Here is a 21071-nt window from a genome sequence, read left to right on the forward strand (position 1 = left end):
AAAGGATAAAACAACCAACTATATGACCTAAAAAAAGTATACCAACAACCCTTGGATCTTTCTAGAGGTAACAGGTATTTACACCTTGTCCACTCCTGACCAGCAAATGGAGAAATCAAGCACACAACACCAAATCAAACCAACCAGCCTGCTGCAATAATGTGCCTGAAAAAATCATTGCCAGTACAAGCATATGCGTGTAGAGAAGCAAGCAATCGACCAGGCACAAGCAAAATATTCTATGTAACTCGCAATATAGTAAAATCGGGTAATACATACTTAGTACCTAGTCCATCACTTCTTTTGACTAGCAACATTCATTTCCTTGAAACACAAGAGAGCTAAGTATGTCTGAAGCTATCCAGATAAGATACAAGAATTGAAATATACATTGATTGCCACTACTTCTCTAACTGGCTAATAGACAATTAGCAAAACACAGGCCTCCATGGAAGAAGCAAATCAACCACCATTGGGAAAAAAGAAAGGAATATCTGTGCCATCGGTAGTTGAGCCAAGCTCAATAGCATGCAATCCTTTGTTAAGAGAACACCGAGATGGATTAACTGATGATTCATACCTAGTAAACTATTACGGCTGAAACACATAAACATAGAAAGTTGGGTTTATGCTAGGGAAAATTAATTAAAAAAACATGACTGGAAAATATAGTCTGAAAGATTTGCATGCCTGTTGGACAAAATCAGTACAATGTACCCCTTTTCAGTACCAGCATATATGCATCCAGTCCTTTCAAGTGCAAATATGTCCAAATAATTCACTGGTTCCAAAAACTACACAAAAGATGAATGCATTTTTCGTTCAACAGACATTCATCGTAGGGGAAGCATATGTGTCTATAAATCTATAGTAGTTACTTTGGCAGGGGAGAAAAGCTCCCAATTGATCTATGATCTGAGAAGAAAACATAGTGCAATACGGAGTTTAGAACATCAACGTCAATCTTAAAAAGTTGCCCAACAAAGCTGGATAGCTCCTATCTTCTGACAAACTTCTATAAGAAAACTAGTTAAAAACGAGTAAAAAAATTTGATAATAACCCACGCAACTATAGGCCAAGTTGTTTCTAGATAAATTTCAACAAACTGAAATAAGGCTATGTTTTCATAATAGCATGGCCAATTCAAATGTGGTCAAATGAAATTTAAGAAAAATAGGAAAGAGCATACCCTTCAACAAAGGAAAGTTGGTGTATCAGCACAAATAGTGCTACTAATACATGTACGGGTTGCTACAAGTTCAACTGTGCAGTGAGCTTGCCCACCCAGATGTATTGGCTAAGTACATGCTATATACCTGCCGTACCTGCCGAAGAACACTGACTGTAAATTGTAACTCCAAATTTTGTATAAACTTACTAAGAAAAGAAAAACAAAACAACTACTCGCACTGATAAGTACTAAAAAATGCCTTTTCTTACTAGCCCTAAAATTGAATTTCAAACGACGCATAAATCAATCTCTCGTACACAATTGTTTCTATGAATACAACAATCAAACACATAGATGAATCTATATAGAGAGGTGCCCAAACAAAGAATGAGGCGGATAAAGTAAAAACAGGATTTGATCAACATACTTGTATTTAAGGTATGAGCTGGTAGTCTGTAACATAGCTACACCCTGCATCAGGGAATTTATTGGGCCAGGTAAATAATTCTTTAGTTTAGATCAAACTCTCCAGATCTCGGAAATCATCATCAAAAAATTGGGAAAGTTACGAACACTAACAAATCCATGTTGCAAAAATGAAGGCCATGTATCCTATCCAATCTGGCACTCCTCTAACCCACCGCTTCAGCTCCAAATGGTCCCCCGGCCGCCCGGCGTCATACCGCTACGACGCCGTCGTCTGCCGCCAGACCGTACACGGCCGAACCGCGAGGCCAATGCAGCAGTTTCTCACGCCCCCGAATCAATCCGATGTCAGTCCTTGGGCTCATGGCGTGGTGGCCTCCTCCATAATGGGGTCAGCATTCAGAGGGAGGAATCAAAGACAATGAAAAAAGAGAGTTGGGGGATGGAAGGAACGGGAACCTTACGAGCCGAGGGAGGGGAAGTCACGGGAGTCGCGCCAGCCATGGAGGATCTGAGGTGACCGCCACTGCCACAATAGCGCCGCCTCCGCAAACTATGCTTCCGATCATCCACCACAACGACCGACGCCAGCCGCCGCTCACCACGCCATCCCGGCTGCCCCGTTGAGGCGTTGACCATCACACAGTCGAGCCCAGTCGCCGCCGCTGGAACCGCTCTCATTATCTAACCAGAATAAAACTGGGATGTGGCTGGCTTGTAATCCCTGGACCACTTTTTTTTCTACTCCATCCATCCCACGACGTGTGACATTCAGAGGTGTGGGCGCTGTAACATCGATGTAAAATTACCTCCAACAGGGACAAAAGGTTACGACAGAGGAGCCAGGATGGGCCGATGGGGTGCGGTGGGATCGGGAGCAATGAAACTTTGGCTGGGTCGGTTGACGAGGGTGAGGAATAATTTATTCTTCACCCTAGGTGTCTAATAGACTTTATATATATATATATGTTGTTGTTATAAGAATGATCATGATGCCTTCATGTCCGTATTTTATTTTATCGACACCTCTATCTCTAAACATGTGGACATATTTATCGTTGTCGGCTTCCGCATGAGGACAAGCGAGGTCTAAGATTGGGGGAGTTGATACGTCCATTTTGCATCATGCTTTTATATCGATAAAGCTAAAGTTGATGCTATTGAAAAGATGTCGTGTCCCAAGGACATTAAAGGTATAAGAAGTTTCCTCGGTCATGCCGGTTTTTATAGGAGGTTCATCAAGTACTTCTCAAAAATTTCTAGGCCTCTGACTAATCTCTTACAAAAAGATATCACTTTTGTCTTTGATGATGATTGTGTAGAAGCATTTCAAATACTTAAGAAAGCTTTGATTTTTGCACCTATTGTTCAGCCACCTGATTGGAATTTACCCTTTGAAATTATTGTTGCTAGTATTGTTGATTACTCCTTGTAGTTGATGCTAGTTGGTTTATTTGGTGGAAGATCATATGTTTAGATCCTTTATGTGTATTAATACCCCTCTAATTATAAACATGAATATGATTTTTGAGTAGTACGTTTCTTCCTAAGGACATGGGAGAAGTCTTGCTATAAGTTGTCATGTGAATTTGGTATTTGTTCGATATTTTGATGAGATGTATGTTGTCTTTCCTCTAGTGTTGTTATGTGAACGTCGACTACATGACACTTCACCATTGTTTGGGCCCAGAGGAAGGCATTGGGAAGTAATAAGTAGATGATGGGTTGCTAGAGTGACAGAAGCTTAAACCCTAGTTTATGCGTTGCTTCGTAAGGGGCTGATTTGGATCCATATGTTTCATGCTATGGTTAGGTTTACCTTAATACTTCTTTTGTAGTTGCGGATGCTTGCAATAGGGGTTAATCATAAGTGGGATGCTTTTCCAAGGAAGGACAGCACCCAAGCACTGGTCCACCCACATATCAAATTATCAAAGTAACGAACGTGAATCATATGAGCGTGATGAAAACTAGCTTGACGATAATTCCCATGTGTCCCCGGGAGCGTTTTCCTTCATATAAGAGTTTGTCCAGGCTTATCCTTTGCTACAAAAGGATTGGGCCACCTTGCTGCACTTTATTTACACTTGTTACTTGTTACCCGTTACAAATTATCTTATCACAAAACTATCTGTTACCGATAGTTTCAGTGCTTGCAGAGAATACCTTACTGAAAACTGCTTGTCATTTCCTTCTGCTCCTCGTTGGGTTCGACACTCTTACTCATTGAAAGGACTACGATAGATACCCTATACTTATGGGTCATCACCTCACCAAGTTGCTCCAAGAGAGCAACAAAGTGCTTCTTGGTCTCACCTCTTAGCTTACTCAAGAACATGTCAAATTCGTTCTCATCCACCTTGGCCTCCACATGATCATCCACACAATCCAACAAATAAGGAATAGTACTGATGGACATTTTGATGTTGGAGGTTACCTTGTTGGTACCTTTGGCCATGAGGAACTTGGCAATGAGGTTCTCATTGGGGGCATCAAAGAGAGACACCTTGGTTGGGGAAGAGGTGGCAATGGCCACGGTAGCTGTTACCATTCCGTCGCCACTTGTATATTCATCATCATCATCATCATCGGAGATGTACTCTTCTTGTGCCACCAACCCCTTTTGAGGCACTTTCTTGGTGAAGTTGTTCTTGTATGGGAAGGACTTGTCCTTGTCTTTGCGGATAAGCTTGCCACCATTGTCTTCCCTCTTCTCATAGGGGCAATCCACCACAAAATGACTCACATTGCCACAATTGTAACATGTCCTCACACGTTTCTTGCCCTTTGAGGCACTTGAGTTGTTCTTGGATAAGTTGGGCATTGAGTTTCTTGTTGCCCCAAAATGGCCTTGACGCAAGAGCCATGTGCTCGTGGTAGGCATATTTGGTGTCTTTGGGACAACTCTCTTCTTCCTCCTCTTCTTCTTCTTCTTCTTCTGGAATTGCCTTGGCCTTCAAAGCAAGGTTGGGTGAGGCTTTCCTTGACCATTGGACATGAGCAAGAGCATTGTCGGCAGTCTTGTTCATGATGTTCATGACAATAAACTCATTCAACACCTCACTTGAATACAGGGTGTGGAAGTCCATCCTTTGGCGGATCACAGAGGACATGGCCTTGTTGAATGGCATGATGGCCTTGAGAAACTTGCGCTTGATCCAATTATCATTTTTATCCTTGCTCCCGTGATCTTAAAGAGCGACCGCAAGAGTTGTCAATCTTCGGTAGAGATCATGGGTATCGTCATCTTTATTCATCACAAACTCATCGGCCTCATCAAGAACCACCTCAAAGTTGGATCGTTGAATGCTTGAGCTCCCCTTGTACAAATATATAATGTGTTCTCAACAATCCTTTGCACGAGAGAAGGGACGCAAGTGAGCTAGATCTTCGGGAGGCACTATGGATTGGACGATGAACAATGCGGAGTGATTGTATTGATTGCCCGCCTCTTCTCTTGGAGTGAGGTTGTTTGGATCATGTGGGTAGTAACCTTGCTCGATGATTCTCTAAAGATTTGTTGATTCGTGATTCAAATGAGACTTGATACGAAAAAACCAATTAGCGAAATCACCCTTCACAAGTTTAGGAGGAGGACCAAGGTTGTTAATATGCGGTTTAGGGACCGGCCCTCCATAGACCGGGGGAGGGGGAACCGAGGCAAAGGTTCTCGTCCCATTCTTGTTATGAGGGGAGGAGGTTTGAGTACCTTTAGTCACTTCCTTACCGGAATTGGCCTCGGACTCTGATGCGGTGCGATTAGCCACTTGCAATGGACTGGTAGAAGTTTTCAACCCCTCAAGGAGTTCTTTAAACAAGGACTTGACCCCGGCCGTCATAGACGTCCTAAGTGAAGCCGTCTCGGGTGATCGAAGTCAACTCCACGGCCTCAAGTACTTCATCAACCCGATCCCCATTGTCAACCATACTCTTCCGGTGGTGGAACCCTTAATAAGAGACGCGGCTCTGATACCAATTGAAAGGATCGATATGGTTGACTAGAAGGGGGTTGAATAGGCAACTACCAATTTTTAGCTTTTCTTAGCAAATTAGGTTAAGCAACAAATAGGTTGTATAGATATGCAACTAGGTGACCAACCTATATGATGCTAGCAAGAAAAACAACACAAGTAAAGCTTGCACAAAGTAAATGTACGAGATAACCACAAGTGGAGCCGGTGGAGACGAGGATGTGTTACCGGAGTTCCTTCCCTTTGAGAGGAAGTACGTCTCCGTTGGAGCGGTGTGGAGGCACAATGCTCCCCAACAAGCCACTAGGGCCACCGTATTCTCCTCATGCCCTCACACAATGCGAGATGCCGTGATTCCACTAGTGGTGCCCTTGAAGGCGACAACTGGACCTTTGCAAACAAGGTTGTGGCTCTCTCCACAATCGAATTGGAGGCTCCCAACATCACCACAAAGGTTCACATAATGGAATGTGCCTCCGAGGTGACCTCATCCGTCTAGGGTGCTCAAACACCCAGGAGTAACAAGATTCGCACGAGATTAGTGGGGGGAATCAAATTTTTCTTGGTGGAAGTGTAGATCTAGGCCTTCTCAACCAATCCCTAAAGAATCAACAAGTTTGATTGGCTAGGGAGATAGGTCAAGCGAAAATGAGCTTGTGAGCAATAATGGAGCTTGGGGGAGGAAGAGGTAAGTCAACTTGGAGAAGATGACTCTCCTTTATAGTGGGGGATGAAATCCAACCGTTATGCACCCACAGCCCGTGCACAAGCGGTAGTACCGCTCAGGCGAGTTGTACTTCCGCTGGTACAGAAGTTCCATGCCCTGAGTCCAACTGAGCAGGCCAGGGAGGCAGTAGTGCCGCCGGAGCAGTACTACCGCTCCCACCTGCGGTACTTTTGCTTAGTGTTGAACAGCAGCCGAAAACAATGGTAGTAGATAAAGCTAGGGCGATAGTGTCGCCCTGGGCGGTACTACCGCTGCGAACTACCGCTTTACTTCCGCTCGAGGGACAGAACTATCCAGAAGAAAAATATAAGAGGTACTCAATGCGGTAGAGGAACAAGAAAAATATAAGCGGTACTCAGTGCGGTAGAGGAACAGCGATAGATCCGCTGGAGCGGTACTACCGCCCGCAGGAGCGGTACTTCCGCCTAGCTAAAGCATGCCTAGTAAACCTGTGGTAGTGGGGTGGTAGACAGGGCTGCAGTACCGCTAGAGTGGTACTACTGCACTGAACTACCGCTGTACTACCGCCCAATTACAGAACATAAAAACAAGTAGAAGTGAGGGAAGCACTTCACTGCAGCAGTACCACTGGAACGGTACTACCGCTGAGCAGAGCGATACTACTGCTTAAGATTCTCTGGAAAGCTCAAGCACAAACTAAGGTTAGCTCAATTGCCGGGAAAGAACGTTGGTGCAAAAGGACTGTGTATGTGTTGATTCCACCCAAACCTTTCCGAAGCAGACCCCCTCTTAATAGTAAGGTGATCCTACAACTCAAATCCACTGAAAATGAAACACAAGAAAAACACCGTCTTCACAATAGCTATGAGGGGCACAAATCGTCTTGTGCCAAATGATAGATTATCTGAAAGGCTCAATGCACATGATTAGTCCACAAAAGCATTGTCATCAATCACCAAAACCACTAACGGTGAAATATGCCGTAACAGCAGCTACCGGTGATCAATCAGCAGGGTCTCGACGCCCCTTTCACTGAGCTGGAGGTCTGGGCGGTGGTGGTGGCCTCTCTGCCAGAGAAAGTGACGGGGCCTGACGGGTTCACGGGCAAGTTCTTCAAAACCTATGGGGCCATTATAAAGGATGATATCATGGTTGTGTTTCAAAGTTTTTACGATGTTGCCAATGTAAAACCTGAACTCTGCCTTCACCGCTCTCCTCCCCAAGAAGGAGGCGACCACGGAGTTGGGTCACTCAGGCCTATTGGTTTGATCCATTTGATTGCAAAGCTCATCGCTAAAGTTCTATCTATGAGGCTGGCCTCCATTCTGAAACATGTCATCTCGCTAGCGTAGAAGGCTTTCCAGAAGGGAAAATGCATACATGAGAGCTACATGTATGTGTAGGGCTGCGTAAAAGCTTTGTATCGCGAGAAGAAACCGGTGCTGCTACTCAAATTAGGCATCGCAAAGGCTTTCGACTCCTTGTCTTGGGAATATATACCTATCAGAGCTGCTTCAGAGATTGGGATTCAGTCCCAGATGAAGGGATTGGATCACCTCGCTGCTATTATCTGCCCCCTCCTTGGTCATTCTCAATGGATCCCCGGGCTTGCAGTTCTGGCATCGTCGTGGTCTTTGGCAGGGCGACCTGTTATCCCCTTTGCTCTTCTTCCTCGCCATCGACCCCCTTCACCGCCTTCTATCCAAGGCCAAAAATTATGGCATACTTGTTCCGCTCCCTAGCAGGGCACGAGTATGCGCACTAGCCTCTACGCCGATGATCCAATCATATTTGCCAACCTGATCAAGGAGGAAGTGAGCACCTTACTGAATCTTCTTCATGGCTTTGGAGACGCTACAAGGCTGCAAGTGAACCAAACAAAATGCACTATAGCAGCAATTAGATGTGAGCAGTTGCCATTGTCGGAAGTGCTACAAGACTTTAGTGGCCAAACAGTTGAATTCTCAATTACCTACCTCGGCCTCCCAGTTTCTACCATAAGGTTGTGCATTGTGCACTCCCAATTCATGCTGGACAGGATCAAGGGCCGACTCACCGGCTGGAAAGGAAAATTGCTGAGCATCGCTGGTCGCAGGGTGCTCGTACAATGTCTTCTCTCTGCTCTGCCAACTTTCGCGATGACAGTGTTGAAGTTGCCCAAGAAAATCATCAGTGAGATGGACAAGGCCACACGAAGATTTCTCTGGTGCCAGGATGATGAGGTTTTGGGAGGAAAAATGCAAAGTGGCGTGGACCATGGTTTACTCGCCGATTGAGTGTGGGGGCCTTGGGATCCTCAATCTGAAGAAGTTTGGTCGGGCATTAAGGCTACGGTGGTTATGGCAGGCCTGACAGCTCCCAAATAGACCATGGAGTGCCTTTCAGCCACCGTGCGACGAGCAGGATCGTCGGGTCTTCGACATGGCCACAAGAGTTACGGTGGGTGGGGGAAGACAGTAAAATTTTGGAACAGCACATGGATAGGTCGGGCGCCGTCGTGAACCAATTTCCCTGCTCTCTACAACCACTCCAGAAAAAAGAACAGAAGAGTGTCCGACACGCTGCATAACAAGTAGTGGATGCTGGACCTGCAGCATGGCAATACCCTGGCGATCGCTGTCGATTTCCTCCGGTTGCGGTGGTTGATCGAGGGCACACAACTAAGTCCTGAAGCAACATACATGATCACCTGGATCAATGGCAATCATGGATCATACTCAACAAGTTCAACATACAAGATGCAATTTCAGAGGATGGGACCGGCTTGTTTCAAACCCTTCGTCTCGAAGCCCTGGGTGCTGGCCGAATTGAATATTTTCACGTGGTTGCTCTTCCTAAACCAACTCTGGTGTAACGACAAGCTGCAAAGAAGGGCATGGAGAAAGAACTACTTCTGCCAACTATGTTTTCGCAGCCTAGATACCTCCATGCACTTGATTTGGTGTTGTCTGTTTTCCTCATTGGTATGGCAAGAGGTGGCCACATGGAGGGGGTGCTCCGCTTTGAACACACATGAGTGTGTGCACCTCTCATCCACAATTGCCGTCGTGTAGGCTATCGTTAGAAATACGACATCGGAGTTCAGGAAAGGAGTCAAGACGATGATCATGTTGGTGGCCTGAGAGCTCTGGAAGGAGAGAAACACTGTAATTTTCAGAAACAAGATCCCGCGTTCCTTTGCGGTGATCGATGCAATCAGAGCTAATATGGACCAATGGTGATTGGACGAGCAAAAGACATAAAGACCCCTTTCAGGGAAAGATTAGCGAGATAGCAACGTAGGGCCACCCTGTTCTTTTGTTTTTTTGGTTCTATTTTAATCTCCCACCCATATGATCAGACTTTGTTCCCTCTCTCCTCTGCTAAATCAATGAAGCCAGCAATTTGCTGGATCTTTCAAAAAAAAGATCCTCACCGATATCGGAATTCTTTTAAACTCATATTCCTTGACATTCTTCTTTTGATCATAATCCCCCACGACCCGCAACGATTTCCTCATCCTCGAGTGTCGGTGTGGAACGACACCTATGGGATCACAAGAATCCCTACTACGGTTGCCGGGGCGCAGGGTTGCGAGAAGAGCAGGATTAGTAATCAGCACAAGGATCGTTTACCCAGGTTCGGGCCGCAAGGATGCGTAAAACCCTAGTCCTGCTTTGGTGGGTGTATTTCAGAGAGTTCTTGAGCTCTCGAACTAGCTGCGGTGGGGTGCGCGGTCCCAAAGAGCCGAATCCTTCTCCAGTATGCCATGGGCCTCCTTTTATAGTCGGGCATATAGGAGGTGGAAAGGCGTACAGTATTGCGAGCTTATCACTCGTATTACAGGACAAGACGCATTTAATGCGCTGCTGAGGTGTCCCCTAGCTTTATCGGGGACGGGGGCGAGGCCCGTCCCGTCTGTCGCCGCTCCTCCTCGCTTCGACACGCGCCCCGGCCAGTGATGCATGCGGCGCCATGTAGGCAGACAGGCAGCTGAGGTGGCGCGGTGGTGGAGCCTCTACGAAGATCTGCATACCGCCACGCAGGCGCTTGACGAGTTGGCCCGGGAGCTGCATGTTGCCACGCAGGTGCCTGCTCAGCTGGTTGAGCTGGCAGCTGCATGCGAACGGCGGTGGAAACTTGGTTGGTGCGGGCCTGGCAGTGGCCCTGCTGGCGCCCTCGGTGAGGGCCTTGCCGGGTCGCCCGGCAAGGGTCTTGCCGTGGCGCGCTGTCGTCCCCCGCAAGGACCTTGCCGGGGATCTAGTGGCCTTCCTCGGCAAGGACCCTGCCCAGGGTCGTCGTCTTCTAATCCTCATCTGATCTTGAGTGTTCCTTGTCTTCACAAATATCTGCATGCCACCACAGAGGTGCCTCCCGAGCCCTGGCCCAACGTGGTTGATGGTGTGGGCTCAAGGGTGGCTCGCTCTGTTGGTGTTTGGGCGTGCTGCCCCGGCAAGGGCCTTGCTGGGGCTGCTGAGGCCGTCCCCGGCAAGGGTCTTGCTGGGGGAAACTACTCCGCCCCTCTGCTTCTTCACGTCCTTGGTCTCGGCGTTGCTCTGGCTGCCTCGGTCTTCGGTTTTACCTTGGTTCACCTCCCCTGCTCTGCTTGGTGTGGCCGTGGGCGCGGCTCCGACTGCCCGTGCACAGGTAAAGGGGTACAAAGGTCACTACAAAAAAAAGACACATCCGTGACATTTTGGGCCGAACGAAAAAAAATTCTGTCATACATATGACACTTCTATGACGATAATTGTGACAAAACCCGGTATCATCATAGATGTGGTGGGCTCCTACTTCTATGACAAAAAATCATGACAGAAAATGGGCTTTTCGTCCTGGGCGGGCCGGAGATGCAGCTGCATGACATTCTTTGGGCCGTCCATGAAGGAAAAAACCATGGTAGAAGCGAGGGGGAGAAAAATTTCGGGGAGTTCCCGGTTACGGTGGGAGGTCGGGGGCCGAGCGATGCGCGTTTCTCTCGTACACGTACGCGCGTGTGTGCGAGGCGTTGGCCATAACTGAACCCGAGCGAGGCGTTGGGCTCTAACTGAACCCGAGCGATTGCACTGCAGGCTACGCGTTACTGAACCCGAGTGATCGATCGATGGCTGTTAACTGAACCCGATCGAGCGATTCCTTCGCTACTGCTGCTAACTGAAGCCGATTGATTGGATGAATAGTGAGCGTTGCGGGGGGGAGGGGGGTTGGATGAACAGTGAGCGGTGGCGTTGCCTCTGGATGAACAGGACCCCGTGGTGTGGAGGGCTGGATGAACAGTAGACGGTGGAGGGGTGCTCGTGGAGGGGTGGTTGAACAGGACCCCTTGGTGTCGAGGGCTGGATGAACAGTAGACGGTGGAGGGGTGCCCGTGGAGGGGTGGTTGAACAGTAGCCGGTGGAGTAGCGCGCGGTGGAGGCTAGATGAACAGGAGCCCATGGAGGCTGGAGAAGGTCGATGGTAGCCCGTGGAGGCTGGAGGAGGTCGACGGTAGCCCGTGGAGGCTGGAGGAGGTCGACGGTGGAGATGAATAGTATCCCGTGGAGTCCCGTTTTGCGGTACGCCACACCCCTCCCGATGAACAGGACCCCCGTTTCGACCGTAGGAGGTCCGTTTCGTCCGTTTTTCGGTACGCCACACCCCTCCCGATCAACAGGACCCCCGTTTCGACTGTAGGAGGTCTGTTTCGTCCGTTTTGCGGTACGCCACACCCCTCCCGATCAACAGGACCCCCGTTTCGACCGTAGGAGGTCCGTTTCCTCCGTTTTGCGGTACGCCACACTCCTCCCGATCAACAGGACCCCCGTTTCGACCGTAGGAGGTCCGTTTCCTCCGTTTTGCGGTACGCCACACCCCTCCCCATGAACACGACGCATTCCGTTGCCTTGCCATGAACACGACGCATTCCATTGCCTCCCCATGAACACGACGACGACGCTGTTTCTCCGTTCCGACCCAGCCATGTACACGAGCCCTCGCCGTACGTATGCGCAAGTAGGCGTTCGAGACCCTGCCCGTATGTACGTACGTGGCCGTATTTTCTTTCTTGCACCCTGGCCGCTGTACGTACGTGTACATGCTACGTGCGCGCCTCTACTACGACACGTGCGCGCCTCTACATCAACCAGTATATATGTACGTACACGTTCGCGACCAGAATGACAACGCTACGTACGCTTCGACCAGGTGGGTCCCGACTGTCAGGCACTTCCTTCCCTGCGAAGATGTAGCTGGTGGGTCCCAGCAGTCAGGGGGCGAATCGTTTTGGTTTTTTTTGCCCGGACGCACTTCCTTGCGTGCGAAGATGTAGCTGGTGGGTCCCAGCAGTCAGGGGGGCGAATCGTTTTTTTGCCCGGACGCACTTCTTTGCGTGCGAAGGTGTAGCTGGTGGGTCCCAGCAGTCAGGGGGGAAACGTTTTTTTTGCGAAATACGGTGGCCCGTCCGGTGGGTCCCTACTGTCAGGTGGAGGAATCATTATTTTCCGCGTAATAAGGAGGCACTTCCTTGCTGCCGCCGTGGACCCAGATGTAAGCCTCTCCACGTACAGTCCACGTCCGATGGAAGTCGTTCCTTGAGCACGTTGACCACGCCGCGCCGAGAGCACCATGGCGGTGGATGACAGTGAGGCCTAGGAAGGGGACGACGTGGAGCCGGTGAAGACGCGGCAGTGGATGCCCACACGGAGAGGAGTATGAGGGTTCACTCGTTCGGCTGCGGTGTGAGGCTGTCGTTGCCGCAGGGCCTGGCCAGCGGTGGGAATAGTAGGGGGCGGTGAGGCCTCCATGGCAGCACAGCCGGCCACGGGAGGCAGGAGCAGGCGGCACGACCGACGCTGCTTTGGGCGGCTGGAGCAAGAAGACCAAAGGTTGAAGAAGCACTACGGCCGTTGGATGGACATCGTACGGTCACTGGAGCTAGAATCGTTCATATTGACTAAGTTGACAAAGCCCTCCGTCCCCGTCAACTTAGTAGGCCCACAAGTCAGCCTCCCACCAAGGTGGGTCCCAGCTAGCAGGGGGAGTATTCATTTCTTTTGCGTAATAAGGAGGCACTTTCGGTGGGTCCGAACTAACAGCGGGGGAACGTTTTTTTCGCGAAATACGGTGGCCCGTCCGGTGGGTCCTAGCAGTCAGGGGGGAAACGTTTTTTTCACGAAATAAGGTGGCCCGTCCGGTGGGTCCCCGCTGTCAGGTGGAGGAATAATTATTTTGTGCGTAATAAGGAGGCACTTCCTTGCGGCCGCCGTGGACCCAGCTGTCAGCCTCTCCACGTACAGTACTCTTCCGATGGAAGTCGGTCGTTGACCACGCCGCGCCAAGAGCACCAGGGCGGTGGACGACGGCGAGGCCTAGGAAGGGGACGACGCGGAGCCGGGGAAGACGCAGCAGTGGAAGCCCGCGCGGAGAGGAGTACGAGGGTTCACTGGTTCGGCTGCGGTGTGAGGCTGCCGTCGCCGCAGAATAACAGGTGGTGTGGGTGAGTGGAGGGATGGCCTGGCCAGCGGTGGGAGTAGTATGGGGGCGGTGAGGCCTCCGCGGCAGCACAGCCGGCCACGGGAGGCAGGAGCAGGCGGCACGACCGGCGCTGCTTTGGGCGGCTGGACCAAGAAGACCAGAGGTTGAAGAAGCACTACGGCCGTTGGATGGACATCGTACGGTCACTGAAGCTAGAATCGTTTATATTGACTAAGTTGACAAAGCCCTTGGTACGCTCCAACTTAGTAGGCCCACAGGTCAGCCTCCGGAACGGTGCGCCCTAGATGTCAGGGGGAGGAATCATTTTTTGGGCGGCCGAAGCTAAGAATATCCGAGATTGAAGAAGAAGCACGACATCCGTTGGATAGACATCCAACGGCCACTGCTGCTAGAACCGTGTGTTGACTATAATAAGTTGACAAAGCCTTGCATACGCGTCAACTTATTTTTTTAGGGGACGCGTCACTTAGTAGGCCCATAAGTGTGTGTCAGATAATTTATAGCCCATTTGCGTTTTGTAAGAATGTACAGCCCATTTTTGAATTCTAATGGAATTTACAACAGCCCATTTACAGTTTGTTAAAAGTACAGCCCATTTTCTAGCTAGGACAACGATTAATAATTTCAACCAACCGTTGAAGACAGAATTCAATAAAATTTCCCACATTTTGATGGGATCCGAAATATTTTTATCCCGAAATTTCTAGTCAGATTAAATATAAATTTGTATTACGTAAAAATCCAACGAAACATTGCGCGCGCAACAATGAAAATTTAAGATTTTCAAAATCCGTAAATAATATTTTATAAACTAATTTCGTGTTTGGTGCATTTTTTATAGTTACTGCCCGGTTTTTATACATCCCATTTATTATTTTTTAAAGCCCAATTTCCTTTTAAGCCTAATGCATCCCTCCTAGGAAAGATTTGCAACCTAGCGGGGCGGAGAATAACAAGTTGACCTTGCCTGGGTATTCCTCAAAAAGACGTATAGCTGGGCTAGCCATTTTCATCTTGAAAAAATTAGTATCTGGGCTGGATATCTGGCCTGGGCTAGACGGGCCACAACCCGCCCAGTTAATACCCTGCTCTCCTCTGAACAACAACGAAATCATCGCCAAGAAAAACTCTGCAGTGCTCACGCCTCAAAAACACAAATACTGCTCGAGCTGCTTGGTCCCAGCTGTCGGCCGCACCTTGTGCAATTCTCTCATTTCTATTGACTACATAGGTTGACAATGGTGTGGGACCGTGATGTCAGAAAACCAGGAGAAAGTAAAAAAAAATATAGTTGTACATAATAAGGAGGCACTTGCGTACGTACGGCTATGGCCCTAGTGGGTCCCTAGTGTCATCCAGTCAAAATAAAGTCATCTCCTGAATCCTCATGTTCGTTGACGATGTTAACAATGCTCGGAGCCACGGCGAGCGCAACAACTCGAAGGACAACGGAGAGGGCCTCGCGGGCCCTACGGATGGTCTCATACAGCGCCCGCTGCTCATTCAGGAAGCCAGGATCATCGGACACCTATGAGCACCTTCGAGAAACTGAGACGGGATGAAACGGTAAGGCCGCGCTTGGGAGCTCTGGTTTATTTCAAACCTGTATTAACATACAAGTGTAATTTACTCATCATCGGAACACAACGCGTAAAATACAGGCGTAATGAAACCGAGGGCCCGAGGTTTGTAAGTAAAACCGGCAGGTTACGCGTGTAATTTGAGAGACCAGTGTATATTTTACGAGCACTGCTATATGGACGACATTACCAGACGATACATGCACGACGTGCGTATCATGCCATCCATGGGCAAGGCTGAAATAGCAGCTAACGGCTGGATTAGCAATCGTCCAAGTGTCGTTCAACGTTTTTATCGTGTGTGAAGTACTTCCGATATTTTACTAGTCGAAATCGACCAACCAAGCGCCTTCGCCCGAGACCATCTGCTTTAATTTACAAGCGTCAGTTTTACAAGCGGTTTTGGTTGGAAAACGACGATCCAATCACGGCCTAATATCATGAGTTGGTCGGAAGATCATATGGTTTCACGTCTAACCTACCCGACTTGTCGTATAGGCTATGAATGAAACATCAGACGATGAACTTCTTAAGCACGGAAACAACAGAAGAGGATGATCTTCTTAACAAGCAAATCACTGGCATTAGATCGACATGCAAAACAATACGAAGCATTATTCTCAGGAGGCACGGTGAACAGCTCGTGATGCCGCATGCCACAACATTCCAAGCTCAACTTTGCAATCAAACACAAGGCCTGGCATTACATAGACAATATTCAGAACAAACTCTTAACACAGGAATATCTCAGCAGAGTAACTATTTACTTCTAAACTGAACACAGGAATAGGAAAAAACACTCGACGCTGCTCACAGCAAGGGCGTCCCACTCAAAAATATCAAATGCATGTCTTCTGGCTAACATCAATGAGCAAATTTTGACAAGGTTTTCCAATTCCAATATATTAAACTAACGTCTTCTTGCTAACATCAATGATTAAACTTTGACAAGCTTTTCCCATTCAAAATATGTAATGCCTATGATCGTGGAGTCCTGTCGTAGCTTCTTGTACTTGTTTGGGCACTTTTTGCCCAGGGCACTCCACGTGTTGTTAAATTGCCAATGGTCTCTGCAGACTAGTCATGTCACCGGTGTCTAATAATACTCTGTAAAGCTTCTCGGTCATTCCTTCTGTAATGTAGCGCAAACAGTGATTGCTTCTTTCTGCAAAGTGGAACGACCAACTGGACCCAGTAATGCAGCAGTTTGCCTTGGACACATTGGCTCCTTTTGTGCAGTTCAACTAAAATCGAAGTCGGAATAAAATCGAGCTTTAATTTTGATATCCCTGTAAGCAACAATAGGTATAAGGGAAACAATTACTAAGAAATAATGGTTAATGACTTGTACTCCGAGAAGAAAAGCATCTACTGATCTACTTTATCTTAATGGGAAACAAAGTAGGAGAGTAGCAATTCTCCATCAGTGTGATTCATTCATATTGACTGAGACATTATCTTAACAATGCCTTGTTTCAACATGTATAAAGAACGACAAAGCAGAAAAGTACCATTCCTAAAACAATGCAACTGATTCATTTTAACAGAGACATTATCTTAACAATACCTTGGTTAAACATGTAGAAAGAACTACAAAGCAGGATAGTACCATTCCTAACAAGTGTTGCAGTTTTGAACTAAGATTCAGTAGTTAATTAATTCTGAGAGTGGCATTGCTTAATTTTACCATCAGCATTAGATTAACGAAAAGCATAAATAGTTCCAGGGGAGAGTGGGCGTAACAACAGTATGTGCTTCCATCTACTTATAAAGGGGGTGATGCAGAGTTTGTTGTAACAATGCAACAAGCATCATGTCTGGGTTGGCCCATTTTTGTTCACTACTTAATGGGAAAAGACATCAATACAATAGCTTCAATTCAACATTTATTTAAAACAGTACCAATACAAGTAGCACAACATCTCAAAGCACACTGCACAATCATGTGGATGAAGGCCTGTACTAAGCTTTCATGAGACGGACAAGATAAAATACGAATCTGCCAACACGAATAGGAAATCCAATCTCGTTTTGTGTAGTTACACTGAAATCAAGCAAAGTGGTTCACGTAGCGAAGCAAAATGTCACAATAGCAACAAGTTGAATAGATATCCCTTTTTAAACAGAGGCAAAAAAGGAATCAATTACTGGCTAATAAAGGAGGATGAAACATGCGGCCACAAAAATGGTAATCCCGCCAATCCCTAACAAGTGTTGCAGTTTTGAAATAAGATTCAGTAGTTAATTCTAAGAGTGGCATCAATTACTGGCTTATAAAGGGGGTGATGCTGAATTTGTTGTAACAAAGCAACAAGCATCATGTCTGGGTTGGTCCCATTTTTGTTCACTACTTAATGGGAAAAGACAGCAATACAATAGCTTCAATTGAACATTTATTTAAAACAGTACCAAAACAAGTAGCACAACATCTCAAAGCACACTGCACATCATGTGGTTGAGACCAAGATTTGAAACAACTCGCCACGAAGACTGGAAACAAATCTCGATCTCCTTTTGTGCAGTTCCACCAAAATTAAGCAAAGTCACCAGTGTGACATTCAAGTTGAACTGCACAAAACACTCTTAAAACATAAGTGTTTCGAGTAGCGAAGCAAAATGTCGCAATAGCAACAAGTTGAATCGATAGCCCTGTTTTAACAGAGGCAAAAAAAGAAACAATTACTTGCCGATAAAGGAGGATGAAACAAACGGTGACAGAAAGAAGCATCTAACTTATCTTGGATGGAAAACAAAGTAGGACAGTAGCATTTCTAAAATGGTTGCATTGATTCATATTAACAGAGACATTCTCTTGAAACAACATTCGTTAAAAAATGTAATTTAGTTTTAACAGTGGCATTGCTTGAATTTTCCGGCGGCATTCTTAGATTAACAACAGCAAAATAGCTGTATGGGACATGCCAGCACCATGTGCGTTCACACGTATAAATGGGTGATGCAGAGTATGTAGCCAAGCAGCATATATGCGCTGGTCCCATATTTGTTCTCTTTGAACCTTCTTCCTATGTGAGGGCAGCAAATCTAGTCCTGCACAAACTACCCGATCCCCCAGTTTCTTTCCCTTTTCAACAAAGAGATCGGTTCCTTGCAGATGTGTGTACTGGGTTACCCCCTTTTTCCCTTTTCGACCTACAAAGCGGCTGGATAGCCAGTCTATACTACTTTCCGCCCCTCCTTTCCTCATTGAACCACATCCTGGATTCTTGCTCCAGCCCACCGCACCCTTCTTTCCTCTTTGAACCAAGACCTAGATTCGACTACAGATCGAAAAAGATCCACATGCAGCTAGAGAAACAACGGTTTCAAAGAAACTTATACCTTAGGGTCATCAGGATGTGGCAAGGCGTGCGGCGGGAGGCCGGATCTGCCCACACTACGTACGGCAGCAAGGAAGAAGGAGTCGGTGGCCCTCCCGCGCAGGCGCTGGGTGAAAGAGAACAACGCAGCCAGCAGTGGATTGCCTCCCTCGCCGAAGGCGATAGAGTGAACGCTACACCTCCTCCCCTTCCCACTGCGACGGGATACGGACGCCTCCTTCACCAGCTGTGAGGGGGGAGAGAGACAAGAGGCCAACGCAGTCTTGTTTAGATCTGGTGAAGAGAGGGTGAGAGACTGTGAATACAGCAAACCCTAGCAAATGAACGCTGAGCCTCCAGTGTGTAACATATATGGAGAGGGTGAGAGAGCGAGACGCGAGAAACTCTATCAAACAAGAGGCTATAATGGAGTAAAAAAATCTCTCCATGGCAGTGGTTTTAAATAGAATACGCGCGTTCCCGAAAAAAAGAAACGAAAACTGGCGGACAATTTTTTAAGGGTCTGTCTAGGTGACATCAAGATGTGACATAGTTATGTCACATCTAAGTTGATGTCCACTCTGTTTGTGGTCGATTTTTTTCCTAGTTTTTCTTGTTTCTTGTTGCTACATTATATACTTGTGGGAGCTTAGATGTGATATCCTTAAATAACATCTAGATGTGAATTAGACAAACTGATTTTCTAACGTACCAAGAAAGAAAACTCGATCAAAAACACGCCCCCGCTTCCAGGTCGCGAGAGCCGTCGCGCACACACACATAGACATAGACATGCATATCCGTGTTTACGTAAAATTCCATTTCCATCTCCATCTCCAATCATATTTGTCCAACTGGCACATTATTTACGTTGTAAATTATATACGCAGCAATATTAACGTACAACATCTCTTGTTTCCGCACGTCCGGACCGCTGCCACGGCCGGTCCTGACCAACCCGAACCCTCTTCATCACCCGCGCGTGCTTCCCGCCCGAAACGGTCAGTGCCGCATTAATGCCCGGCCAGAGCGGACGCGACCTCTCACTCGCGCCGGCATTGAAGCGGCGCGCCGCAGAGAGAGCGTCGCCCGCGCCGCTTCCGGATGCACGCGGCTGCTCCGCGTTCAAAGGTCGCAATAGCCGGCTACAACATGCATGTAAAAAGTTCTTGGGAGTCCGTTCTACAGCTAGCTGTCCTCCCCCAACTCGTCAATCTCTTCCAGTAGTGCTAGTACTCCATGGCGCGATCCATCGACAAGCAGACGGGAAAGTTATCGTATACTCGGTTTGCGGTGAGTGGCATGCCGAGCGACCGTGTGGGGTCGAGCCGTGGAGGAGGGTGAGACATGAACACAACATACGTGATTTAAACGTTGGTTTTGCTCGATGGCGCGATCCAACGAAACGAAACGTTGGTTTCTCTCCGTTTCCATTTTTTCTCCGGAAAAATGAAAACTTTCCACTCCATTTTCATTCCTATTCCAAGGTTGCCCCGTTACAACATTCCATCAAGTACAAAGGAAAACTAACACGCATGCTGATGCATCTCAATGATTCATAGATCATAGCCAATATTTACTTCACAACTAAAGAAAAAAGTTGTGAGAGCGTGTACGAAATAAAAACTACTGATGGGGTCACTACAACTTAAACCCTAAACCCTAAACATGATTTAATTTCCTGGCCAGGTAGAACCTGTCGAAGGAAAGACGGCTGGCACCCTCGGATCATACGATGCTTTTGTGCAGTTCCACTAAAATCGACCTGAGCATCCCTGATGGCAAAGATATTGAAGAAGTGTGATTAGAATAATAGTACTGGCACTAGTTCATGAGACATAAACTCATCACAAGTAGAAGCTGGTAGAAGTAGAGAAAGATCGACATGGAGATGGAGCTACGGCAGTGGAGCAAGCCGGCTCCAAAAGGAAGATGGACTACCTGGGACGTCAGGCTGTAGCTAGAAGGGCGGTTGGGACGTGGCATCGGCCCGTACCGCGGTGACCCCCGATTGGGACGCACCGACTGTGGGTTTTCTCCCTCGCCGATGTCGACCGCGTCTACACAGAACATTGTTCCCTTCCCCCAGCTGCGGGATCAGGCCCGTCGTTCTATGCTTGTGAAGAGAGCAACCTAAGCAAGCAGGCTTGTAGCTTAGGCTCCTGCTAGTGTATATATAGTGGTTTTCTTTTTCTCTCCATATCAACCATTTTATATTGCATACGTGTCATTCAAGAGTGAAATGATGGTTGCTTCTTCCGACTAACTTACTGTGTGATTTGACTGCTCCTTAGTGGCTCCTACACGTACTCCCCCTACGTGTATGCAACAGTCACACGTACACATGGACGCAAAAACGCGCGCGACGCCCTAATGCATGCATGTCCGAGCACACGACGGAACACACCTGGTCACGCTCAAGTGCTCAACCTACACGTGCATGCACACACATACTCAGTCAAGGT

General features: G+C 47.6%; 1 long non-coding RNA gene across 1 annotated transcript; it reads right to left on the minus strand.

Moving 5' to 3' along the window:
* Positions 1–256: 256 nt before the first annotated feature.
* LOC123494617 (uncharacterized) lies at positions 257–2299 on the minus strand. The gene is made up of 2 exons (XR_006665835.2): positions 2063–2299; positions 257–1974 (listed from the first exon to the last, which is right to left on the minus strand). It is a non-coding gene; the product is annotated as an uncharacterized lncRNA (long non-coding RNA).
* Positions 2300–21071: the final 18772 nt, after the last annotated feature.

This window comes from Aegilops tauschii, chromosome 6 (genome assembly GCF_002575655.3).
Source record: "Aegilops tauschii subsp. strangulata cultivar AL8/78 chromosome 6, Aet v6.0, whole genome shotgun sequence".
Lineage (NCBI taxonomy): Eukaryota > Viridiplantae > Streptophyta > Magnoliopsida > Poales > Poaceae > Aegilops > Aegilops tauschii.